The following is a 27,932-nucleotide window of genomic DNA, read 5'->3' on the forward strand; positions in this document are numbered from 1 at the left end:
TATTTATATATTTTCCTTAGAGGCAACACGGGAGGCATGGATTCTGTAAAGGAGGCAGGGTGCTGTTCTGTGCTGCATCAAGAAGTGATGCTGGTTTGGAATAATTCTCCTAATGTGAAGCTATCCCCATTAAAACACAAACCATAATTGTGGAAAGCAATTTGCTCAGTAGCAGAGAACTAACAGGGTTTCTTATTGTGATTCAATAACAAGGGAGCACAGAGATGCAATGCTGACAATGCTCCCCAAACTCTTTTAATTTTCTTGAAGTGTAATTTTCTTCTATGAAACCAATGTGAAAAGCTGAAATCATTTCTATTACACTCAGAAGCAAAATGTATATACATTTCCTGTAAATTAACATTTTCCAACTTCAGTGAACTTAAACACTCTTCCATTTGTCTGTTTCAAAATGTGGATTAATAAAAACTTGAAACCATGACACTGCCGATAATCAGTGAAAGCAAATCCACAGCTAGGTCAAAAGTTGATATACTTAAATTTCTAATCAGTTTTGCCATACTTTATACAGCTGCTTCTCTTTCACTAACAATTGATTATAGTTCAATAAAGATTATATACCAATATGAAAGGTTAATAAATATTAATAATATTTTTAAAATCAATAACATTATTAAGAGAATCCTTCCTATAGAATATGGTCAAAATCAATAATAGTATATAAATACAGCAGATGCTGAGATATTGCATACTGTATGCTACTAAAGTCAAAATCAATAGTAACAATCAGGAGATCTATTATTTTATTACTTATACTTAACATAAGTAGATATTCTATCTGTACAATTCTATTTCTTTTATTAGGCATAACACGGATCAAGGAAATGAAAGAAGTCATAAATGATTCTAATACATTTATAAAAACATTTATTTGTTAAAAATTTCTAGCTAGCCCATTTCTTTTTATAGCACTGTCCACTAGCGAAGGACAAAAGATAGAAATATATTTCTTTTAAAATTCCTATTTTTAATCATAGTGCTCAATAGTGACACATGCAATGACTTGTGATCTGTGGTGCATCCAGGGGATAACAGATGCCTCAGGAATATTACCACATCTTCCCCTCCGCTACCCCCAGCCCCGTGGGCTATATTTTGTTTTGACTCCTCTGTGCTTGTCTAAGACGTGTTCGCTTCACAGCTGGTGAGTGGACACTTTCTATCACTTCACCTCTTGGCAACAGATGCCTCTCAGTTAGGCACAGATGCTGAGTGTCCACCCATCCCTAACATTAGCCTTGTGTTCTGGACTAATTGGGCCAACAGAGTCGCAATTAAGATTTGAATAATTAGATAACGGATATGATTACTTTTGTAATTAATCCTCACACTGAGTCATCATGATCATGTCTGGGGTGACGACCACTGGCTTATATTTAATTCAAATGGAGGTAGCGAGTATTAAAAGCAAAGCATTAGCAAAAATACTCCCTCACTTCTCCTCTAGAAAAAATAAATATGACACCTTTATAGACACAATTTTCATTTTTTCAAGTACATTTTACAGTGATCTGTTGGATGATAAGAACTCATTTCCATTCAATTCATGCCTCCATCTGTCTGTCTGTCTGTCTATCTATCTATCTATCTATCTATCTAATCTATCTATCTATCTTTTCTTTCCCAAAGACTTCCACTTTGGTTTCTGCACTGTTTTGGAACTGTGACCTATATTTTAAAATGAGCATTTCCTTTCCTTTTTCAAAAATTTTTCATATCATAAAAACAAATATATAAAAACAAATTGAAGTAGATCCCTCTCCCTTCTCTTGTCTACAAAAAAGGCACAGATGTTAGAATTTCTTATGATTTGGCTGTGAGTTCCTTCTCTTATCTCTAGTCTTTCCACATACTGTCCATATCTGTGACTCCTAAAATGTCATCTGGTAGGAGTGTGGTGAGAAAAGACATCTAAAGCCAACAGTGGCTAGCAGACCTGCCAGAGCTCTTGTCTCTGCAGATCCCTGTCAGAAGCCTGTCGCCTTCGATTCATCTTCTCAATGAAAGGATCAATCAGCTCCATAAATCAGGGTCTCAGACTCATCCCTGACTGCACACTCCCTCAACTGGAGCATGCCAATCTGTTGCCAAATGAAGTTCACTTTTCTCTTTAAATATTACTCAACTCCCACCACTATGTATTTCTCTCCATTGCCTCAATGTGGGAGTATCCTGATATCTTTCTGAAGTAAAGCAACAGTTTTCCTTTCCTATTCCTGTCCCTTTCCAAACTTCCTTCTAAATTGGCACAGCCTTTTCTATATGACTGTGTTCCTCCGTCTCTGCATTTTAGGAGCTCTAACTTCTCTCAATCCTAGGAATAAACCAACATCCCACGTGCTACTGCATGGATGCTTCCCTTTGCCTAGAGCAGTCTTTCTTCCCTCTTCATCTAGTAAACTGGACATCCTCAGATCTCTGGCCATCAGTTTTCCCAATAGGTGTTTCTTTGTCCCTCTAGACCAAGCCAAGCCCTTCCTTTACACTCTCTTACAGCCTCCTCATTTCCCTCACAGTGCTTTCCTCACTTTGTAGTTACATGAGCTTTTTTGTTAACCATTTTCACTCATAGATAAACTGGATCGACCCAGTTTCTGACACACAAGAGACTCTACATTCTTAAATTAATGAATGATAAATGGTGTTATATTGAAAATGGGCTAAACTGTGTGATTTAGCAACTAAGGATAAAGAGGTTTCAGAAGTAATTACTTGATATTTATTTATAAGTTGTCTATACACACAATGGTCTTTAAAGAACAGATTCTTTCATATATGTGTTCATGTTTGGCAAAATTAGTACTCATGTTTTTTGTTTGTCTGTTTGTTTGAGACAGAGTCTTGGTCTGTCTCCCAGGCTGGAGTGCAGTGGCCTGATCTTGGCTCATGGCAACCTCTGCCTCCAAGGTTCAAGTGATTCTCCTGACTCAGCCTCCCAAATAGCTAGGATTACAGGAGTGCCACCACGCCTGGCTAATTTTTGTAGTTTTGGCAGAGATAAAGCTTCACCATGTTGGCCAGGGTGGTCTCAAACTCCTGGCCTCAAGTGATCCGCCCACCTCGGCCTCCCAAAGTGCTAGGATTACAGGGCGACTCACCATGCCTGGCTGTCAAATATTAATATGTGACTGACACAATACAGGTATTTGAAGACATACATATAACTAATATGTAGTCTGGGCCTGCAAGGAACTTATAATCTCTCAAGTAACACAAATCTGTAAAGACAAAATTAGGAGCCGTGACAAACTAATAAAATAATGAGTTAATGAGGCTGGTGGCTGGAGATGAGAGGGAGCTTTCTGGTGAATGTAATGCCAGGTTTGGGTTTCAAAGAGAGTAGGAATTAGCCAGACAAATTATGGAGATTTAGATGAATGAGGAGGAGAAGAGCAGACACATTTAAGGCCCAATGGACGTCATGGATAAAAGTCACAGAGGGCCACAAGCACCATTGGGGTGTGTGTGAGTACGTTTGTGCACACAGACTTATGCATGTGACTACAAATTGTTTGCAGTGACTGAAGAGAAAGGAGTGGTGAGAGGTAAGGAGAGGTGGGATAAACTGGGGGGATGTCAGAGTAGACACCTCATCCCAGGATAGACTGGGGTTCACTTTGTAGATAACAGAGAGCCATTTAAGATTTCATGTAGGTAAGTGGTAAGGTTATATTTGTATTTGAAACAGAACACAGCTAGGGAGGCTAGGCTTGAAAGGGAAGAGACTGGAGGCCAGAATATTGAAGAGGAGGCTGAGTTCAGGCAAGAATTTGCTATACTTGCCTGCATAGGCAAGAGTGAAGGCCTGTACTTGAGAGAGATGCAGTAGGTATGGAGATGTGGCTACATAGTTCAGGAAGTCTGAGGAAAAACTGAGATTTGTGATACTGGAATGGAGTGTGGAAAAAAAAAAAATCATAGTTTAGTAAGACACTCAGGTTTCAAACATACATACTGGGGAAAATTGCAATTTTAACAAATGTATTTTAGCTTCTCTGATTCATGAATCTGAGCCCTACATATGTCTTTTTGTTTGTTTTTGTTTGTTTGTTTTTGAATACTAAATGTTTTGAATACCAATTTGGATGGCTATAAAGTTTAATGTGAACTAAAGATATCATAACTTCTCAAATTCAGGCTTAATGTTACTAGGACGAAACATGTTCAGAATTCTAACCAAGAGCATAAGGAAATGTAATGGCATAACTTTGTTAAAACTAGATTTCAATGTCATGTTTTTTGAAGCTATCAATGTTAGATGATGGGGAAAATACCATGTCTTTTCTGCTTTACACAACGTATACGTATTTATGTCCTTTTTTTTTTTTTTGCTGGTTACTTTCCTAGGCATTGAGGAGTTCAGGTGAATTCACATGTTACCTTTGGGGTAGGTTTTCACTTTGTGCTGAATGTCAACCTGTTCCTTGAATAGGCATAATTTAGATAAAAGCTAATTTGTCTGTTATTCTCAGAGATTATAGTTCATTTTTTTTTTCTGGCTGTTGTCTTCTTTGAAACATTTTTCTTTGTAGGTATACAAATTTGGATAAGCAGCCAGACGTGTCAGGCAAATTCTTGGGGAGATCCATGTTTGCACAATTGTTGATGTGGTTGTTTTATAGAAGCAAAAACCCACGAGGGTTGCTGAGTCATCAGACTCCACTGTACTCTTTCACTGCAGTAGAGAATATAGTAAGAACTTGGTTTGGCTCAGCACAACATACTAGCTCAGTGATAGCCTACACAAGGTATTATTTAAGACTTACTAATACGATTGAATTTATGTAGGATTATTTTCCTTTAATTTTCCTATTAGGAATAACTTAAGGACTGCAAGGGAGCACGGAATGTTTTATTGAAGTAAGTGGACATTATCATAACCAATACTTACAAGAGTTAGAATTTGGAAATGAAAATGAGGATTCTATGTTCAAAACCTAGGATGGAGTCTAGGGCTCTGTCTCTGACACTTCATTGGAGATGAGTCCTGCCCTCTGTGCTGGAAGATCTATTTTAATGCAGACCTGGGAGGAAAAGAAAGCTGGCCCCTAGCCAATGGTAAATAGAGGTTAACAGAGATGGAACATTCAGGTATCACGCTTGTGAGCTAGAGAGGTCACGCACTGCTTACTTAATGGTGTCTTATGTAACCTACCTCCCCCACTATTCTAACCTACCTCCCCTACTATTCTTTGTTTTGTTTTGTTTTGTTTGTTTGTTTGTTGTTTTTGAGACAGAGTCTCATTCTGTCTCCCAGGCTAGAGTGCAGGGGCACAATTTCAGGTCACTGCAAACTCTGCCTCCTGGGTTCAAGGGATTCTCCTGCTTCAGCCTCCCGAGTAGGTGGGATTACAAGAGTCCGCCCCTATGCCCGGGTAATTTTTGTATTTTTAATAGAGACGGGGTTTCACCATGTTGGCCAGGCTGGTCTCGAACTCCTGATCTTTAGGAGGCCCAGCTCAGCCTCCTAAAATGCTGGGATTATAGGCATGAGCCAACATGCCTGGCCTCCCCACTATTATTTCTTTACTTTATGAAAAAAACTTGCCACTTGGTCTGTAGGTGCTGTGTAGTCTTAATGAAAAGACCAGATTCAAGTTGTAAGTAGAAAAATAATAAAAGGAAATATGTTATTCTTTCCCTGTAGCTACAATTGTGTGAACAATGGGGACCACGGGCATGGGACAGTTTCACCCAGAGGAGTTGTGATCTCCCAAGAGACATCAGCAGTTGTGGTCTTGCCTGGCAGATGGCAGGAGGTCAGAGAGGGAAACATGAGACTTTTTTTCTAAGAGCATAAGCGAGCACCTTGGGAGTTTAACCAACAGCCAGGAGAGAAATCAAGTGACTCAGGGGCAGTGATCGAGGCAGTGATCCTGAGCTGTCGTAAAGGTGTCAGTTGATGAAAATAGGACCTGATAATATTATCCCAAGCCTAGAAATATGGATTGCCGTAGGTTCTTGATAAAAGTTAGTTTTCTGTCCTCTATGTAAACAGAGGCTTTTTAAACTTGAAATTATTAGGGAGATTTGAGAGCAAGGTTGTAGCTAGAATCAGTGACAGGGCAATGTCAGCGAAATATTGGGACTTGGGCTGTCTAGTTGGTGTAATAATAATAACCTCCTCAGCTGTAGTGTGCCTGCTATAAGCCAGGTGCTGCACTAAGCATATTTATTATAGTATCTCATTATATAACTACCTATAAGGTTGTTAATATTGTCTATGTTATACTATGAAAGGAAATCAGGGCATTAAAAGAATGAAAAAAAAAATTGCCTAAAGCTACATAGGTAGTAAGTGGTAGACTCAGATTGAAATGTCAATGTGTTGAATTGTAAATGCCATTCTTTTAACCATTATGCCTTTCCAATTCTGTTTTACAAAGTGCTACCCGGTAACCCTGTTAAGGTTGGGAAAGCCAAAGGAAAAACAATTATTATTTTTTTCTTTGAAAAACTGTTATTTGTCATTAATTAAGATGGGTGCTTTCTTATACTTTACCTCATTTAATTCTCAATACAATGAGTAAGAAAATATAAAATGTATATTTATACCTTTTAAACGCACAGAAGCAAAGGATTCTCCAACTCTCACTCTATTGCCACCACATTTATTTCTTATAAAGATGTATCTTCCTCTATAATCCTCTGCATAAGAGAGCATGTTTTGCCATTTTCTCTCCTTTATTTCTTGTTCCTAAATTTAGCTCAATATGAGGGAATAAAAGCCTGGTGTGAAAAACTCTTTTTTCCTAGGTGGCATCTCTTCTTTCTCTTTCTTTCTCTCTTTCATTTTCTCCGTTTCAACCTATTAGTAATAATAATTTTCAAAAAGAGTCATATATACATATTAATCACAGAATTTAACCTAGATGTTTACATAGATTTAAATAAGAACATTGTACACATCTTCATGTCTCTATATTATATTACAGAAATTCTGGTAGAAATAGTGTGTGTATATTACAGTGTATATGTATGTGGGTGTGTATGCATATGTGTGTATATCTCTGTCTATTCTGTCTATCTGTATGTATTTTTTTTTTTTTTTTTTTTGACACAGAGTCTTGCTCTGTCACCAGACTTGAGCGCAGTGGCACGATCTCGGCTCACTGCAACCTTCGACTCCCAGGTTCAGGTGATTCTCTTGCCTCAGTCTCCCGAGTAGCTGGGACTACAGGCATGTACTACCTCACCCAGCTAATGTTTGTATAATGTTTGTAATATTCCTTTTTAGCAATATTTGAGCTTTGGGTTGTGACAAGGATGGGCACAATTTAGGTCCTCATGACTTTTTTTTTTTTGTTTTTTAGACAGAGTCTTACTCTGTCACCAGGCTGGAATGCAGTGGTACAATCTCAGCTCACTGCAACCTCTGCCTCCTGGGTTCAAGTGATTCTCCTGCCTCAGCCTCCCAAGTAGGTGGGACTACAGGCACACGCCACCACACCCAGGTAATTTTTGTATTTTTAGTAGAGATGGGGTTTCACCATGTTGGCCAGGATGGTCTCGATCTCTTGACCTCATGATCCGCCCGCCTTGGCTTCCCAAAATGCTGGGATTACAGGCATAAGCCACTGTGCCTGGCCTGTATTTAATCTTTTATTCATTTTACAGAAATCATTAGAATTTTCTCTCCTGTTTTCTCATGTACTGCATTCCAGGTGACATCTTGTACACGAGCCACATATACAGCCAGAAACTGCCTACGCTGAGTTGACCTCAAGTAAGTAGAAGGCTTTACACAGCTTCAAAAGTCCCTCACTTGCTCTCATCAATAAAGGATATCTGCAAAGGGACTAGACACATTTATTCTAACATGTGCATCCGGCCTCAAACAACTTCTGAGGTATCCTCAGGCACCTGGAGGGCTCTATTGTCCTACTTCTCCTTGTTGCCTGTGGTGTCCTTTCAACCTCAGCCTAACGTTCCTGTGACTTTGGGACATCACTGTAGCTTCTTGTTGGGTCTTCTCTCCCTTTAATTATTTCACGCTATAGATCTTGTTTCCTTTCCCCAAGGAAAGGGATTCAGAGTGGGTCAGTCAAATTTCTTAATCCTCAATGAGACAAAAAAATAGATCATGAAAAATAACTGATGGGTGCTAGGCTTGATATCTGGGTGATGAAATAATCTGTACAGCAAACCCTCATGATACAAGTTTACCTACATAAACCTGCACTTATACTCCTGAACTTAAAATAAAAGTTAAAAAATAGATCATGATAAGATTTTCATTATTAAGAAACTGTTTGTTGCATTTCTAACACAGAGGCCTTCAATACCTCAACTTAAAGAATGGAAAGAATATTGGCAAGGTAGATTTTACCAGAGAGTGTCAGTGAGATGCTTTTAAAGAGGAGCAGCTTTAAGCAGCATTATTTCTTTTCTGATTAGTCAACTCTTCTATTTTATTCTAAATTAGCTTTCATTGCTTTTTATGAAGATCAGGTATTGGTAAGGACTCCTTATTGCATTTTCCTAATCTGAAACTATGATATTATTATCACTTGTTCCTAAAATACATCTATACTATAAAAAGTTTGGGGCAATTATTTTATTTCTGGCTCAACGTCTCCCAAGATGATCTCATACAAAAAATCATTACTGTTAATATTTATAAGTCTCTCAAAAAGTATGGATTTTTCTAATTTATAAATTTGTATGCTTCTTGCAGAAACTCCTTAAACCTTTCTTATTTTTTTCTTTTATGTATCAGTGTGAAATCAATTTGAAAGTTATAAAAGGCTTTACACGGTGCTCTTCACTTGCAAATTGGTGGGACAACATTCATTATGATAAAAATAACAGTAAAATAAGTATGATTTTATTCACAACAGTATTAGTCTTAATCATATTTAAAAGAATAAAAAGATAATTTACTTATAATTACAACAAAGTTCTTAGCAAACCACCCAGAAGAACTTTTTTCATTACTAAAATATCATAGTATGTGTCTGTGTGAGTGTCTCTATGTAATTACCATCTGTGTCAGGGTGTTCATTTCTAGTACCTCAGTAGTCTCTCTTTTGTGCTTCTGTCAATCACCCCAAAAATGCACTGATGATGTTGGCTAAATGAATAATGCGATAACACTTTTATTCTTTTAATTCTACTTGCATTTTATGTAATAACTAATAATATTAAAAAGATGTTTCAGATTTCTTTTACATACCAAATAAGCATATTGTATAAACATATTACATACATGATAGTTATGTTATCTGACAATGTTAGAAACAGGCATTTCTGACACTCTTCAATATTTTTATTTTTATGTAGGAATCATAACAAATGCCTAAGGAACTTAATGTCTACAAAACTATTTCTGCTGTTTAAAAGATACTTAGCAACTGGAATGTTAACTTTCCTCTATTTGCATGAGTAGTTATGCTGTTGTCAGATTGAGATGAGTAACTCCAGGACCTATGAAAACTCTACTTTCTATTCCTACATCACTTCAACAATTCTGCTCTATCTAGCAAGTGATTTATTCACAAAACTCAAGGTGGGTGTTTGAAGACATCTTACACTTTCATTGGTAATGGCTTTATGTGGATAAAAATGCTATCAATTCTGAATTTTCCTTTCAGAATGCAAAACCTATGAAACATTTGAAAAAATATAACACTAGCAGAATCACCCTCCTTACCAATCCTCAAGATTTTGAAATGTTTAACAAACCTGAAATTTTTTATTTTTATTTATTTATTTTTTTTGGTAAAAAAAAAAAAAAAAAAAAAAAAAAAGCAGATAGGAAAATTCGGCCTATTTTTCGTAATAAGTATGTATGGGTCACTAGAGAGAGAGCGAGAGAGAGTGAATGGTCTTTCAATAACCTTAAACTACAATGTGTCCAAAAGAGGAAATTGGAGAGGCTCATGAAATTGAATTCTGATTGTAGAGAAAGTGCCAGAGCACCCAGCTCTGCACCTGGGAGTACAGAATTCTTAAAATGAGGGAATGCTTACCCAGATTCCTCCAAATATGGAATAAACCACTTTGGGAAGCAACACATTTTAACTTTACTAGTTCTTTTCAAAACAAGATTGCCAAACTTTTTGAATAGAACACTAATAATACAAGAGACACACAAACAAAACCAAAGACAATGAAGAGACTCTATCTTGATACATGTGTGGCTACTTAGTCACGAAGGTTAGATAACTCAGGAGTCTATAAAAACTAGACTAGAAAAGACCAGGAGAGGAGAGAGGGTGGGAGATGGCTGATAGCTTCCTAAGTTCAAATGTTGTTTAAGACCAAGGGTAATATAAACACCATCACACAACAAGCTTTACTTTGTTAAAAGAATCAGTGTGAAGCTTTCATTGCTTTATCTAAACTTTTTGAGTTAACTGTTTTCACTCCCCGCTGCTTACCTCTGGGCTGAGTTCCTCTTTTCATGCCTGCAGATCAGAACATAATTGAACCTGCTCTTTTTCCCTAAAATGTTTTCAAGAACAAAATGGCTTAGCATCCCATAGAGAAAAACATTCCTGATGTTTAATTATACTTCTCAGCAGATCTAGAATTGTGGGATATTAAACCTGTTTAGTTTTTGTTTGACAAGAAATATATCTCTATTATTTTTATATTATGTTCCCCTTTGGACACTAGTCACAACATTTTTCTTTGTATTCTTTTTCTCTCTGCCTTTCAGATGTTTGCCTTCAGGGGCGCTGACAAAAAACATTTTATTTGGTGGATCTGCATTAGAAATCACTTCTTTTCCTGACAAGCTATTTAAAATGTCATTTGTGCCTTGTGAAGGCTTTTAGAAAAATCCAGAGACCGGGACCCAGATGACCCAAACTGTGTTTCTGCAAGGATTGCAATTTCCTTTTGAGGATTATGGTTCCAGGGAAGATTGCTTCTAAATATCTGTGAGAGAAATACTTTCCAGAATTATTGCTGTTGTTTACTCTATATTGATTTTTAGAGTATTTTACCTCACTTCATATAAAGGACAAATAATAAAATATCATTTAATTATTGTAATATTAAATATAATAGTGTAATTATTTCTCAAACACGAGAGATCAAAATGTATCCTTCAGGATGTGCTTTTTGACTACTGATGTTTAAGTACAATATAGCCAATTTTGGTTGTTTGTTCTACCAATTACACTTGTCTGAAGATCAAAAAGCCCGAGAATAGGAATTAGTGTAGCTCTCCTATACTAAATATCATCTAGTTATGAAATAAGAAGCTGTAACAGTGGTGTTTTTGAAGAAAATTGACGTGTGAGTTAAAATATGCATTTCATTGATCACAAATGGATGAGAAATGTCACACAGTTATTACACAGAAAAGAGCTGATTGAAAATAGGTGACCTTTACCAAACGTGTGTGAACAATTTCCACTGTTCATCAAAGTACAAGATATCTACATCGTCCATACGGTGGATATGATGTTGGAAATGCATTAAACGGATTTCAGTGGTTACTGCCATGATAAGTGTTTTGAACTAATATAACTGTTATTATACTTTGTGTTCTTTGACATTTCATCAAGAGGACATAGGGAAGCAAAATTATTTTCAGAATGTCAGGAATTTAATTGCTCAAGTAGAAGGAAGAATCATTGACTTATGAATAAATAACTTTGTTTTTAATTTGGAGGAGATCACTATTCTTTTTACAATGGATTTGGGCACATAAGTGCCTGTCACTTGGAATATAGTAGTGAATGACACAGGCATAGAACCTGCCATCAAAGAGTTTGAAGTATGGCATTATTCAATGATGTAATGAGTTCTAGGATTGGATTATAAGGGACATAGAGTGTGCTATGGAAACTGATAGAAAAGACATTTGAACTCCACGTGTAGGGGCCAAAAAACACTTGTATGAAATGTATCTTGAGTTCTGAAGGTCAATAGACAAAAAGTCAACTTACTGTGACAGACAGCAAACATGAAATCTCAGAGATAGGAACCAAATGATAGTAACCATGGCTGGGTCATAGACTGCTTGAGATTAGGCAAAAATAGATACGATGCAGCATCCAAACCCCACATAGAAATGGATGCAGCCCTATTCACCATATAAAGATATGCAATCAACCTAAGGTTCTATACCTTAAGATATCTAACATATGGAATCAATCCACCAACAAATTACTGGATAAAGAAATGCAGTACAGGCCGGGCGCGGTGGCTCAAGCCTGTAATCCCAGCACTTTGGGAGGCCGAGATGGGCGGATCATGAGGTCAGGAGATGGAAACCATCCTGGCTAACCCGGTGAAACCCCGTCTCTACTAAAAAATACAAAAAAAAAAAAAAAACTAGCCGGGCAAGGTGGCGGGCGCCTGTAGTCCCAACTACTCGGGAGGCTGAGGCAGGAGAATGGCCTAAACCCGGGAGGCGGAGCTTGCAGTGAGCCGAGATCCGGCCACTGCACTCCAGCCTGGGCGACAGAGCGAGACTCCATGTCAAAAAAAAAAAAAAAAAAAAGAAATGCAGTATATATACACAATGGAATACTATTCACACAGAAACAAGAATTAAATCATATCTTTTGCAGCAACATGAATAGAACTGGAGACCATTATCTTATGTGAGACAACTCAGAAACAGACAAATACTGCATGTTCTCACTTACAAGTAGGCATGAAATAATGTGTACAAATGAACACAGAGTGTGAAATGCTACAGGCTGGAGACTCAAAGGATGGAGGATGGAAAAGTATGAGGGAGGATAAATAACTTAATGGGTACAATGTATATTATTTGAACGAGGAATACACTAAAAGGCCAGACTTCACCAAATACAATATATATTGCATAAAACAAAATTATACTTGTACTCCTTAAATGTGTACAAAAAAATGTGTATCTAGTGGGGGTTTTAATTATGTCTTTAAAAAGTAGGAACACTACAAGAGAAGCCTTTAACATGGGAGTAATATCGCAAGTTTGTATTCAGAGACATCAATTTTCTGTCAGTACATAGCATTATCTTATGGAGAAAAGGAATATGGTAACACAGCCATAAGGCAAGTGACAGATGAAGGTGATAGAAACTGTGGGGAAACAATGATGGAAAGCCAGGGGAGAGAAAGTTAGAAGGCAGGATTAAAAGGACCACATGTTAATTGGATCTGTGGGAAGTGAGAAGTGGGAAGGCAAAGATGTTTGCTGGATTTCTAACTTGACACATTGGGTGGATTAGAGTGCCACTTACTGAGACGGTAAAGACAGAAGACATATAAAAGGTTTTGAGGCAAGATTAGAGAATGCACTGATATCTCCCTTCCTCTGCCCCTCCCTCCTACTTGTCGGTCGGCGTCGGAGTTCGGTCGGTTCGTCGGTTTGTTTGTCGGCGAAACGGTTTGTTTATCGAAAATTTGTTTATCGGTTTGTCGGTTTGCCGGTCGAATGGTTTGTCGGCTGGCGTTTGTCGGTCGGTCGGTTTGCCGGATGGTTTGTCGGTTTGCCGGTTTCGGAGTCGAACTGGCGTCGGTTTGTTTGCCGGAATGGTTTGCCGGTTTTGTCGGTTTGTTTGCGCAGTGATGGTTTGCCGCTTCCTTCCTCCGTCCTTCCTTCCTTCCTTCCTTCCTTTTCCTTCCTTCCTTCCTTCCTTCCTTCTTTCTCCCTTCTTTCCCTCCTCTTCCTTCTTCAACAGCGTTACTTCACCTCTCTTTGACAGACATCGACGTGGTGAGCCAGCGCAACAAAGCGTTCTTCCTCACAGAGCTTACAGTCCAATTGGAGCAACCATCAGCAGGCGACACGTACCGTGATGAACAAGGAGAAAGAGATGGGGTGGGTGATATTTTAGGTAGAATGGTAAAAGAAAGCTGAAAAATTAGTTTCAGCTAATATTAGCGACAACAAGCTCTGCACAAAAGGGTCAGAGTTTTTGCCAGAGTTAGCCCTTAGTGTTCTCTCTCTGAAATAAAAATCTCAGAAGTTCTCATTCTAAGAATGTCAATCATGTTAAATTTAAATAGCTCACTTTGACTTTGATTATCCAGCAAGAGTAGAGGCAAAAATGTGGTCTTTTCTGTTAGGTCACAGTCAGGAGGTGGGAGGATGTGAACACTTCTCCACGTCAGTCCTAGCAGATATGGCCATCCATATTCTTCACTTTTCCTGAACTCTGAAACTGAAATACATTCATTCATCTAATCCTGCAATACAGAGCCCCTGAAAATCACCTATGGATTTATAACTTCACCAAATTTAGGATCATTCAACTTTATTTGGTTCAAGGTTCTACACCTGAACTTTCATATATTCTTGGCACAGCATTTAGGTAAGTGACTTCCTCTCCCTTCAACCCCACTAAAACTTATTTTCTCCTATAGTATACATATTTTTGTTTTTCATGTGCCTTTTTATATATTTTAAAGTTTATTTTTTAATTGACATAATTATGATATAAAGTGTGATGTTTCAACATAGGTATACAATGTGTAATGATCAAGTTAGGGTAATTAGCATATCCATCACTTCGGAAATTTATCATTTGTTTGTGGTGAGAGCATTCAAAATCTTCTAGCTATTTTGAAATACATGTTATTATTAACTATAGTCATCATGCTGTGCAGTGGTACTAGAACTTATTTCTCCTATCTAACTGTAACTTTGACCAATTTCTTTCTACGATTTTTTCCCTCCCTCTGCCACAGTCTCTGGTAACCCCTAATCTACTCTCTACTTCTGTGAGATCAACTTTTTCAGACACCGCATGTAAACGCAATCATGAGGTATAAATTTGTCATTCTGTGCCTGGCTTATTTCACTTAACGTAATGGCCTCTAGGCTCATCTAAGTTGCTACAAATGACAGAATCTCATTCTATTTTATGACTGAATAGTATTCTACTGTGTACGTATACCACATTTTCTTTGTCCATTCATCTGCTGATGGACACTTAGGTTGATGCCATATCTTGACTGTTGTACACAGTGCTGCAATAAACATGGAAGTGCAGACAACTCTTTAACATACAGATGTCATTTCCTTTGGATACAGACCCAGCAGTGGCATTTTGGGATCATATGGTAGTTCTATTTTTAATATTTTGAGAAACCTTCCTACTCTTGCCTATAATGACAGCATATGAATTCCCCTTGCTCCACATCCTTGCCAGCACTTGTTACTTTTTGCTTTTTTGATAATAGCCATTCTAACTGAGGTGAGATGATATCTCATTGTGTTTGTAATTTACATTTCCCTGAAGATTAGTGATGTTGAGCATTTTTTCATGCGCCTTTTGGCCATTGTATGTCCTCCTTTTGATAAATGTCTATTCGGATTGTTGGATAAGACCTCAAACACACAGGTTTAGAAGCAAAAATAGACAAATGGGATTACATCAAAATAAAAAGCTTCTGCATAGCCAAGGAAACAATCCACAGAGCAAACAGATGACCTACAGAATGGGAGAACATATCTATAAACTATGCATCTGACAAGGAGTAAATATCCAGAATCTATAAGGAACTCAAACAACTCAATCAAATAGAAACACATAATTCACGTGTATTTATTTATTTATTTATTTATTTATTTATTTTTTGAGACGGAGTCTCACTCTGTTGCCCAGGTGGGAGTGCAGTGGCACGATTTCAGCTCACTGCAAGCTCTGCCTCCCGGGTTCACGCCATTCTCCTGCCTCAGCCTCCTGAGTAGCTGGAACTACAGGCACCAGCCACCACACCTGGCTAATTTTTGTATTTTTAGCAGAGACGGGGGTTTCACTGCGTTAGCCAGTATGGTTTCGATCTCGTGACCTAATGATCCGCCCGCCTCAGCCTCCCAAAGTGCCAGGATTACAGGCGTGAGCCACGGCGCCCAGCCCAATTCACATATATTTTTTTAAGTAGCTGATAACATGTATTTCTACTTGAAGTAGTGAAAAATAAAATGTAAAATTCAGACTAGAGCACCAATAAATCTAGCTTGCCCTTCTGAAAATTCTTTAATGAGTTCTCATTATTCCTGGGTTAAAGTTTGCACCACTTACACAGGCATGAACGAAGCTGCTCTTTTTTACACATTCACCACTCTATTGTCATGTTCTATCAAACTAATGTGGTGCTGGAGGGTGTCAGGAATGCGCCCAACATATCTCTGTGCTTCAGCACGTAGTGTGATTTCCATTAGGAGCTAATGGTCTCTCTTTTCCTGTCTGTCTAAATTCAAGCTATTCTTGAATTTACAGATAAGGGAATTTTTCTTGGCCTCTCTGGTGAAGTCAGGAGCTATTTTTTGTGCATTGACAGCAGTCTGTACATATCTTCCATGATGGCAGACCACAAGCATTGTGACTATTTCTTTTAGATCCCCTCTCCCACCATCAGGCTGAGCATATTATGCATAGGAACTAGGTCTTGTCAACATGTATCCTTAGCATCTAGCACAGCACCTAACACTTAAGAGGTACACAATAGTTACTGAGTAAATTCAATGAATGAATGTCAATGAACAAATATGGTTGAATCTTACACATTAAGATTTTATAATGTGTTAAAGCATTACCAACAAAAGCAAAAGTATTTGCCTCAGTTGTAATACACCAGCCACATAAATTAGGAATATTCACTCATTCTTGTTGAATACATATTTTTCGAGGATAAATTCTATGACAGACACTGTCTTAGGTATTGAGTTGCAGCTTTGAATAAAAGAAACAAAATCCCTGCCTTCATAGAACTCACATTCTAATAATGGGGAGTGGGGAAAAAAAAACAATAATCAAATAAATTTAAAAGTATATGGTTGATAAGATTTTAAACATTCTAGAAGAAAATAACAGGGAAGAGTAATTGGAAATTATGGGGGCAGGTTTGTAATTTTTAAAATGATGGTAATATAAATTATCCAAAATTTATATTAATGAAATATATTTCCCTCTATTGTTTGTAGATTTTAGCTATAAGAAAGAAACATGGTAGTTGAGATTAGAAAGGGTGAAAAGTTTAAATAGAGAAGAGAGATGAAATCAATATCCTTCCAATTCAGTTTTGGGAAAGAAGAAAGTTGAACTAAAAAATAAAACAGTCTTAAGGCTACACTCCTATAATAAAGAGAACTGAGATGTTACTGGAGAAGTCAGCATTTTCGGGTAAGTTCTGAACTTCAGTATGGAGTTATCTTGGGTAATGTGCTAGCCAAAAACTTCTAGATATTGGGAAGGGGGATTGGAGAAGCAATGAACACCCTGCCCCTCTTAATTGCAAGGAATTAAATTTACCTAAATATTTTGCTTTCTAAAACCTCCAATTATTCTATGTCCAAAATGGTTATGTAGAAATCAACAATAGATTAAATAGGCACACAACATTTTATATTATATATTAAATATAATATACATATTTCTCAGTGTTGACCTGACTCAGAATTTGTCATCACCTTTCTGAGATGGGAAGAGCTTCTTGAGAAGATTGATCAACATCTGATTCAGGTGAGCTGGGCAGTGAGTCTCATCCTGTGAAACGTCCTCCAGTGGACACTAGCCCACCCATGGCAGCCATGGGGCAGAGTAGGGCAGTGGTTACCTGAGAGCAGCATTTCTCAACACCAGTAGCGTCAACATCTCTGGCAGGCTGTCAGAAATGTAGAATCTCGAGCTACACTCTAAAACCATTACAAAGATCCCCAGATAACTTGCATGCCTGTTCTTAAAGTCTGGGATTTCCTGATCTACAGCAGCAGTGTTCAATTTGGGCAACATAATAGAGTTACCTGTGAAAATTTTTTAAAAATCCCAATAATTAGGCCACATTCTTATATATTCTGTTTTTTATCAGAATTAACTGCATATGTCTCAAACTGTGGTTCCTGGTTTCTTTTTTACAACTGAAAGAAATCTACCAAAGTTTTGACCTACTAAACCCACTAAAGGTTTGACTTGTGAAATCAGCGCTCTAGGAATGAGATCCAGGAATCTGCAACTTTATTTAAGTCACATAGCAGTTGATTGCTATATATACCAAAATACAAGGTGTGGCTTGGAGAATGAAAAATAATGGATTCCACGGTAAAAAAAAAAAAAAAAAAAGTTTCTCTATGTTTATTATTTGAATCAATATGCAAAGTATGGAATTGAATACTTTTGCATATATACACTGGTAGCTGATAACTTTATCAAAATTTATAATTAGAGGTTTTAAATACCATAGTAAAATATGGATGAATTAGTATGAGGAAATAAAAATACTGAGTCTCTCCAGAGATAGACATTTAGATAGTTATTGTCATGACATTTAAAAATCTTCTACCACTGTCAGGCGCGGTGGCTCACGTCTGTAATCCCAGCACTTTGGGAGGCGGAGGTGGGTGGATCAAGAGGTCAGGGGATAGAGACCCTGGCTAACATGTTGAAACACCGTCTCCTAAAAATAAAAAATAAAAAATAAAAAATAAAAAAAAAAAAAAAATTAGCCAGGCCTGGTGGCGGGCGCCTGTAGTCCCAGCTACTCGGGAGGCTGAGGCAGGAGAATGGTGTGAACCCGGGAGGCCGAGCTTGCAGTGAGCCAAGATCGCGCCACTGCACTCCAGCCTGGGAGACAGCGGTAGACTCTGTCTCAAGAAAAATAAAATAAAATAAAATAAAATATAAAAGAAAAAAATTCTACCAAATATTCATTATGTTGATAATAAAAAAAAAAAAAACATGCAAGAAGAATGTTTCTCTTCTAAACAAGCAGTCAGCAAACTTTTTCTATGAAAGACAAAATAGACAATATTTTTAGCTTTGCAGGCTCTACAATCTTTTTTTGCTCTACCATTCAACTCCAGCTTTGTGGCATTCAGTCAGCCATTGACAAGATGGAAATGAATAGCTGTGGCTGTATTCCAACCAAACTCTATTTACAAAAACAAATCATGGGCTATTTTTCTTGCCCCTGTGATACCAAGTTAGATTGTCGACTACCAGTGGTCAGATGGAACTTCTTTTTCAAGACTTGTTCAATTCCTTTCAACATAGGTAAGAAAGAGTCAAAGAATTCAGTTGTTAATTTAGTCCTCATGACAAATAGGATGGTTTCTCTAAAATGGCTCTTAAGTTACATTCTCTTAAGAAACATCCATTTCATCTGTGTAAATCCAATAGGACCCCCAAAAAAGTATGTTCCAAAATTCAAATGTACTTACATAAACACAGTGTTATGAAATGGTTCCTGGAGCTTTGGCAAGATCCAAGTGTTCACTGTTGCTAAGGAGAGAGGAGATCTCTGATTTTTCTACTTTATAGGTAAGGTGACAGTTAATAATAAAGCTCCCTATTTATCATAGTAACTATCATTTTCTGAGGACCTGAGCAATTGCAGATATATCAATTACCTCCTTTATTTCTCAGAACACTCCAATGGGATAGGTACTGTGATCGGCTCAATTTTAAATAACATAAAAACAAAGTTTAGACAACTTAACTGACTTGTCCAAGGCCACAGAGCTAGCAAATGCCCTCAGTTGGATTTGAACCAGGTAGTTGAACCTAGAACATATACAGCAACTAAGCATTACTGCCCCATCCATTGTCTACCAGAAACTATGAACATGTAAGATACTGAGTTAGTTGTAATATTTTCGTTTGTAAGGGAAATAGATGTCTTCAATTTGAATGGATTAACAGGACTAAAACTACAGAGAAAAATATGAATGTGAAAAATGGGGAAAAGTCTCACCACTGCATGGTATGCCTGGAATACCATACAGGATGTCGACCCAGGATAACACAGTACCTCCTCCAAGAAGCACTCTTCTCTTCTTGTGCTTAGCTATTGGGGTAAGTTAGAAAATGTGTCTGTTCTTACTGACCTAAGGCAATTAACCTCTTTTCTTTCCTTTCTACTGGCCTCATTACTGCAGCTTATTCATGATTTCCAAGACTGTCCTTTCTATGTTTCTCAGCTTCTTTTCCTGGCCACTAACTGCTGAGGCTCCACATGGTATTTCATATGTAAGATAACCAAGTCAAATATTTGTTATTTCACACAGAACATTTTTATTGGCATGGTTCTCCTGGAAGGCCACATGGTGACCACTGGCCAGTCTAGAGAGGGCAGTCTTAGACCTTAGCACATTCATTTCTCATCAAACCTACTGTGGCCAGTAAAGCCTGGACACATGGTCATATTTTCTTGGTGGAAACACTTATGCATTGTGAACTTTCACCATTACAAGCTCTTCTGCAATATTGTTCTTTACAGATCATGCTCATTCTTTTGGAATAGTAATACAGAAGGTAATGTGTACATATGTTTTGTTTTTTCTGTTATTCTTATAGGGTAAGATTAGGATAAGCCAGCCATTTTCCAAAAACCTCGAGAATTGAAAGTATGCTGGTTGGTTGTTAGAGATTATACATATATATGCCTTGATCGTATTTCTAGTCATTGTGGAACCTGTTATTTACAGCATCTGGTACAATGTCATCTCTTTCCAGATTTGGGAACATGTTGGAACACAATAAATTATCATATTTTATAACCACGCAACCTAACTTCTAGTTACCACCTTAGCACATCCTTGGACATGACAGCTAATCATATTAAATTTTCCAGGTCACCTCTAAACTTATAACATCTCTCCCTTCTTGTCACAGGATTAGATCAAATATTAATTGAAAAATATTACCACAGTATCAACATGATTAGCTACACCAAACCTCTGTGTACATATGGGAAAGTTTATATAAAGTCAGCAGAGCAAATAAGACTCCTGAATATGTAAGTCTGTTTTTTCTAAAGTCCACTTCCAACATTCAATTCCAACAGTTAGTGTCTCTACCTTTTCTAATATTGTGAATATCTTTCACTATTAACGTGAGTTCCCCTTAACTTCCTTTTAATGTCATTTCAATACATTTAACATTGAATTTATAGCTCTACATTTTATTTTATCCTGAGAGTGTGTCAACCTCTCTTGGAAAGACGTATATGTTACAAATACTAAATTTCAGTAGAGACTTCGCTTACAGTAGAGTGCTTTTTCTGTCAGTAGTAATCAGAATCAGCTGGAAGCAAAGACTTGCACACTAACCTCTTTCAGAAACTAAAAGAACAAAGTACATGCTGGTTTCCAATACTGGTGGTGATGGAATTTACAAAATCATTTATTTTGTGTACGACAAGAGTTAACCTGTCCTAAAGGTAATATGATTAGTTTGTACTATCTTAAAAATAGTCTTACAATATTCATGAGTATTGTGTCAAATGCTGGAAACAGTCACCATATATGAGGTTACAAAAAGGTATAGTATAAAGTGTATGAGCTTTAAACACAGCCAGATCTGAGTTTGAATCATAGGTTCATTACTGTGTGCCCTTGGCCCAGTTACGTATGCTCTCTCAGATTCCAGCTTTTCTTCTGGAAAATGAGGGCAAATAACATCATGTTAACATTTCAACTTTCATATGTTTTTATATTTATCATTTATTCATATATAAAAAGTTTATAACTCAGCTGAATTGAGGAAGCATATGAGCTAGATCAGATACTGCCTATCTCTAGTGTCTTATTGAACATATTACTTACTGAGGAGCAAGTTATAGAACTTGAAGCAAGTTTTGTAAAGTTTTAAAAGATTACTTTATTTAAATTTTGAGACTTCCTATTCTAAGTGAGGTTATCCTATAAGATGTTTTCCAATCTCACAGAAGAAATAAACTACCCTCAATCAAATGAAAAATGGAATTCAATATAGATTAAGGAGGCAAATGCTAAGTAAAATAAATTGCTACTAATTCTCAATTGAACCCAAGATTTTCTCTATCCTCTTATCAGTATATTGCAAATTCAGACAACTATGATAACGGTAAAACTCCTTTAATCAACTGTATTTTTATTTTTTTAAAAATTAAATTTCTATTTTAAGTTCAGGGGTACCTATGGTGGTTTGTTATGTAGGTAAACTTGTGTATTGGGGATTTGTTATGTTTTGAATGAGAACTGCAATTCCCTCAATTTTTAAACGTAGGTATTTCATTAGACAGTAAACACAACCTTCGATGGACGTACTCTGGTCAGACACTTCAGTGGTCAATACGTCCAATAAAAAGTTCATTGGGTCTGATGCTGCCATCAATTCTGAAGTTGGCACAAGGACAGAGATGTTTTCAGCGACATGCAAGTTCACTAGTAGCAAGTGTGTGCCCCTGTTTCGTTAATGTTGCCTCTTTCTGTTTATCAAGTTTGCTTAAAAGAAAATAAGAAGCCAAAGACCCAGTGAGAGTCACTGTAGTCAACACATTCTTCTCTCAATTATCTTTAATTCTATTGAGAAATAATCTCCCCAGGGAAAAGAGATAGAAGTCTCAGAACAAGAGAAGTAGATAAATGTCTTCAGGCTTTAGCTACAAACATCCTGGTAACCAAGTACACATCAGCCTTTGGGAACCTTGAAAATGGTTTACTCCTCTGGAAGAAGCAGTAACATCAACATCAGACTGAAAAGCTCTCCAGAGAATTTCAGAATGATACCCAATTATTAGAAAGTGTTCTAACATCTTTATAAAATGTCCCGTCTCAAGAGATCCATAGAAGAAAAGGGGAGTCAGCACTTCAGGAAATACGAGTGCTCACTCTAAAAAGCACATTTGAGATACCATTATAAATCTTTATACAGAGCAGCTAGATATTTACATTTTGCTTTAACAATAGAAATTAATTGTTAAAAATCAATTTGTTTCAGTATTATAATATGTGATATTTTAAATAATGTTTATTTCATTATTTGAAAACTTTTATAGTATGTCATACAATATCAAGGTAAGTGATTGCTATTCTTCAGTATTTAGAGTGCAGACTAATAGATCACATAATTATAGTGATATAGTTATTTTATTACTCTTAATTACATAGAAATTTATCATAATGTGGAGTAAAACCATCAGGCTATATTTACATGAGCTTAGTAAGGTAGAAAATAAAAAGTTCAGGTAATTAAACTTTGGAAAAAACATTGCTTACCATATCTTTCTAGATATTTTTAACAAACTTAAGAGAAAATGGGTATAAAAGAATTCATATGGAGTGGTTTAATCTGAATTACCTGGATAATTGCCCTAAATGATATAGAAAATGCAAGCTTAACTTCAGTTCATTATATCTTAACAATAAAAATGAAATGAAATATAAAAAAGAATTTTTTATAAACACATAACTTTAATCTCTTATTGAAGAATTCTTTCAAAAACAAGCATTTTAGAAGCACTTAATTTTCCTTTGCTTTCTTTTTTATTAATTCATCTCATAAAAGAAATCCACTTCTCTTGAATAAGAACTATAAATTATATGAATGGTATAATAAGTCTTCTAGGTTCATTTTTCTTAATACTTGCAACAGAAACTATAACATTTAAGTTTTAAGGTCCACATGGATACTACTAAAATATTCAGGGATTTAGTCCTAAATCCTTAAACCAAAAGGGAGCTCAGGAATATTGCTAAAGTAGAAAGCTGCACAAAATCTCAACTCTCATTTGCAAATTTTCTTTCCATCTGATTTAACTTTGAAGGCTTCAGACTCAGATTTTACTATATGATATCAACAAACTACTTCAATCAAAATCAATTTACCTTGGCAAGGCACAATCCTCCAAATAGATTATTTAAAAGGTAAAATGAGAAATTAACTATCTTTTCATGTTCCCTTTTCTTTTCTCTTGATACAAGGCAGAATGAATATGTATCAAAAGAAACTGCCCTGAGATATCATTATCTCCAACGCCGTTTTCACTCTAGGACACTTGCTTATAAACTAAGCTTTTCCTGACACAAACAGTCACTTGCTGCAGTGCAGAATGTCAGTTTAGTCAGTTAGAACTTTCAATGCAGAAATTCAGTGCCATTCAGTCACCCAGATAAAGCAGCACTTACCTTAATTGAAATTTTCTCTGTGAACGAGGTGAGAAATCCGTCAAATCAACCGTGAATGGGTTGGGGAGATCGAAGTTTTCAATCAACACCCTTCAAGTAGCTGCATCCTGTGCTCCTTTTCCGTGTTATGTTGAGCTCCTCACTGTCTAAGGAGAGAAAAAGATCAGCTGAAATCCTCCGAGGTTCCCAGTGAGTAAATGAGGACTAAGCGATGTTTCTGAAAGGGAGATTCTCCGTGAGCGTGCTCCGTTTGGAGGCTCCCTAACTGCTGTGATAGACTCCTGGCAGGTCCCTGGAGCCAGGCGCTAATCATTGACCTGATTAGCAAGAACGCTCCGGGTGCGCAGGCAACACACGCCGAGGGTTGGTGGGTCTCCTGGAAACTGGAAAAGGCACCAAGGCCACTTGGGAATCTTGTCTTTTCCAGCCTAATGGATGAACTACAACTATGATTATAATTTGCAAGGGGATTAGCCGCCGTGCTAGCCATCGCAGGACTTAAACAAATGTGCTCTCTCCTGCTGTTTTTCAAGGTGCCTTCGTGTGAGATATTAGGTACAGTGAAACAATTAATAGACTGATACAGCTGATTGTTACGACAAGCTTAAAGCTGAAAAAATGTTTAAAGCGATGTGATCAAAGAGAAAGCTGCACTTGTCTCTGCTCCTCGCCTGCTACATACTTCAACCTTTGTCGAAGTAAAATGAATTTAAAGGTTTATTACAGCCCTCCAGAGTGCAACTCTCTGAATTTATAAAAAGGAAGTATTCATACTAAATAAGCATATTTGGCAGATTGCTACAGACACAACACTCAAACCACGGCGTGAACAGAGCCTTGCTCGTGTAGTTTTCCAAACGGCATTTTCAATTAGCATTACACTTGCAAAAAATGTTTGCATTGTACCACTAACCAGAGTAACGTAGGAGAGTACAACATTACATCTAACCGAATCATCTCTTTGATTATCTGTTGGAATACTGATTTATTAAAACAAAAACAAGCAAGCATATGAGAGGATCCAAAATATCAAACAACTTTTTAAACGTAGTTATGTGCCATTACCAACCTGCTGGTCCCCATCCGTCATCCGCTCTTTCTGCCACTGACCACCTTCTCAGCACTTCCTCATCAAGTTCCTAGTTCCCTGAAGAGATCTAATTCTCTGGAAAAGGTCACATAACGGAATGCCAAATCCCCAAATGGTTAATTTTTGACAGCTCTCACTTTTGCAGGAGAAAATTATGCAAATAACATAAAAAGAACAGATGAAAAAAGTCATTTGCATGTCTTGAGGGTGAGAAAATTCTCATTGCCAGAGAGAAAGCTGACGACTGTCCTCTCACAATGATCCTGAGTGATATGTTCAGCACTTCTGTTTTTTTCCAAGTAGGTCTCACTTGGGACATATGGCATTCCCTTGATGTGTGTGTGTGTGTGGGTGCGTGTGCTTGCGTGTGTGAGAGAGGGGAAGAGAGAGAGCTATATCTACATTGTGATATTTATATATATATATATCTCTGAGAAAACCCTCAAATTTCAGTAGGCGAATGCACTAAGCATAAATAATAGAGAATCCGTTTGCCTTATACATTCCCAAATATATTTTTAAAGTATCTCATTAAAATACAAGCTCTTGGTGAAACTTTTCGGACAAAGTAAAACTTCAGGGTAACTTGAGTTGCTGTTACTAAGGCAGGTATTCATCCTACTCTGAAAACGGAGATGGCCCCGAAGAAGCCCCAGGAGGAGGTGGGGCTGTAACCTCCCATGCAGAGGTCTCTTGCTCCCTCAGCTGGTGGAGGGTGACAGCTGAATGTGAAGAAACCCAGTCAACCACTTCAGGAGAGGGAGTACAATTTTTGCTGCTATTAAGCAGGAAACCCATTATCCAATTTTAGACTGGCATGAGAGTGTTACAGTAGAAAAGAGGCTGCTTAAATCGAAGTAAATGCACCTTGAGCATAAATTGTAAAAATAAGAAAATGTAACTGCTAATTTCTCCTGAGAGGGTCCCAACTAGTCTTTAACACAGTACTTGTAAAGAACAGTGGGGTAGATTCCAGGGCTCTAATGTGTAGTTGGTCATGCAATTAAAGCACTCCGTCTCTCATATTGGCCTAAGTCCCATCCTGAGGATCTTAAATAGTGAACTATTTTAAAAACTTATTAAAACATTAAGACAGTGCTTATTTTTCTGAACCCTGCCAACCCACAATCATCATCACCAACTAAAACAGGTACACACGAAACTTTGTGCCATAGTAGATCGGTGCTATCTGGAAACTCCAACTCCGTGAGGTTGCACTGATGACACTTCCAAATAATCAGTCTCTCTTTTCTCATAAAATCCAGGGGTCTTTCAAATCTCTGAATGGTTTCCAAAGAGAGTACAATGACTCTTCAGTAGTTTTTTTTTTTTTTTTTTTTACCTATGTTGGAGCACTAATTGATTTTATGTGAAACTACACACATGAAGAACAAAGCAAAATAAGACCATTTTGTTGGAGGAGTGAGGGGAGACTGTAGTCACATGAAAATAACGGGTACTGTCTATGACATGCTTGCTATGAGGCAGGTGACTGGCATGCACTTCAGCTGTAGCTATCCATGAATGCCTTAATCCAATTCAGTTAAGCAGGCATTATAATATTTTATTTTTTTAATTAATTAAGTTAGGGCTCTGAGAAGTTAACCAAATTTACCAAAGTTGCATAGCCAGTACAGAATAAATCCCACAACTAAAATTCAGGTTACTGTAACTATAAAGTTAACAAATATTTGGAAGTTCCCAAATGTTAAAACTGATCAAAACCCCTACTTCCAACAGAATGGGCAAATTGCCTAGTTTTTATGACTCACAAACATCATTTTTGCATATTTAGAAACCATTTTATAACGAATAAAGTATTGTATTGCAACAGTTCTGCTATTAAAAGTTATGTATGATTTAGCAGAAAAATAAAATTCACAAAAAAATCTTTAGGCTAAAAAATAGATTCAATCCAGAGCTTCCAAATAAATAATTCCATTAGCACAAATTACTCAATTTCAAATTTTTAAAAATCCCTTCTGCAATTCATTTGCTCTCCCACTCAAATACAATAATGATTGCTTTTTAAAACAAGAAAATAGCTCCACTCTAAGTATATGAATGTCTCAAGAATATTCACAAAAATATATTAGGCCAAAATTATGATGATTTTTACTATCCTAGTTCTCCAAGTGGCATAATGTAATAGCAAAACTCAAATGTACTATGGAGCTAAAAAGTTTATCTCTGGTTTGTTCATGCTTTGTCTACAGGTTTCTTAAAAGTCACGTGAATCCCGTCATTTCATATGGTTCTTTGAAATTCTCAGACGCATCCATAACTTTACAGAGAAGCATTGTGACCACTCTTTTAAGATGTTTAATAAACGTTCCATCTAAAAATAAATGATGATAACACAAACTAATGCAACATTTAAACTTTGCCAAGAACTTATTCTCTCATTTGATTCTTATGGGAATCCTGTGAAATAGGTTACTCTCAGTATTTTTCTCATATTTTAGTGATGAGAAATAAAAAGAGTAAGTGATTATCCTTTGGTGTTCGATAGTGGAAAACCTAATGTCTTCCTTTTCAGATAAGTCCTATTGCTCCCCACTATGTCGAACAAATATGTTTATCTGAGTCATCTTGTTGGCAAAAAGGATCTTAAGTGGATATATAAACAGAAGTCAGTCTTTCTTCATTTACTTAGGTTTGTCCCAAACAGTGTAAATTGTGATTGTGATTTACTGAAGAAAAAATGCCTCTGAGCTGAGAGGGAACTTGTGATTTATATATACTGGAATAACAACCCTTAGATTTCCTACAGACTTTTCCTGATCTTGGCTATTATTATTTAAATTCGGGATATATGAAGATATTTTCCAAATATTATTCTTATGATTCTTACACAAATAGAATCTTGCTTCTGTATACAAATGTAGATTCAGCTGTTACCTCCCTACCACTGTTTGTGGTGGTTTATCAGAACAGATCTTGAAAAATTACCATTATTTAAAATATATATAAATATAT

The 27,932-nt window shown here is 36.8% G+C and overlaps 1 protein-coding gene and 1 long non-coding RNA gene across 5 annotated transcripts in view; one reads left to right on the forward strand and one right to left on the reverse strand.

Moving 5' to 3' along the window:
- Window positions 1–27,932, reverse strand: part of CDH12 (cadherin 12) — a 1,145,481-nt gene that overhangs the window by 461,230 nt on the left and 656,319 nt on the right. The window contains exons 1-2 of one of the 4 annotated variants that reach the window (XM_031666715.1): window positions 24,933–27,176; window positions 23,864–24,005 (exon numbers count right to left, since the gene is read on the reverse strand). The gene's annotated coding sequence lies outside the window, so the exon portion shown is untranslated. Of the gene's footprint in view, window positions 1–23,863; window positions 24,021–24,932; window positions 27,177–27,932 lie in introns of those variants that run through there. The other 3 variants (XM_031666713.1, XM_031666714.1, XM_031666717.1) reach the window with 3 other exon arrangements.
- Window positions 25,166–27,302, forward strand: LOC116275023. Its single transcript, XR_004183954.1, has 2 exons — window positions 25,166–25,252; window positions 27,170–27,302. It is a non-coding gene; the product is annotated as an uncharacterized LOC116275023 (long non-coding RNA).

Source organism: Papio anubis, chromosome 5 (assembly GCF_008728515.1).
Source record: "Papio anubis isolate 15944 chromosome 5, Panubis1.0, whole genome shotgun sequence".
Lineage (NCBI taxonomy): Eukaryota > Metazoa > Chordata > Mammalia > Primates > Cercopithecidae > Papio > Papio anubis.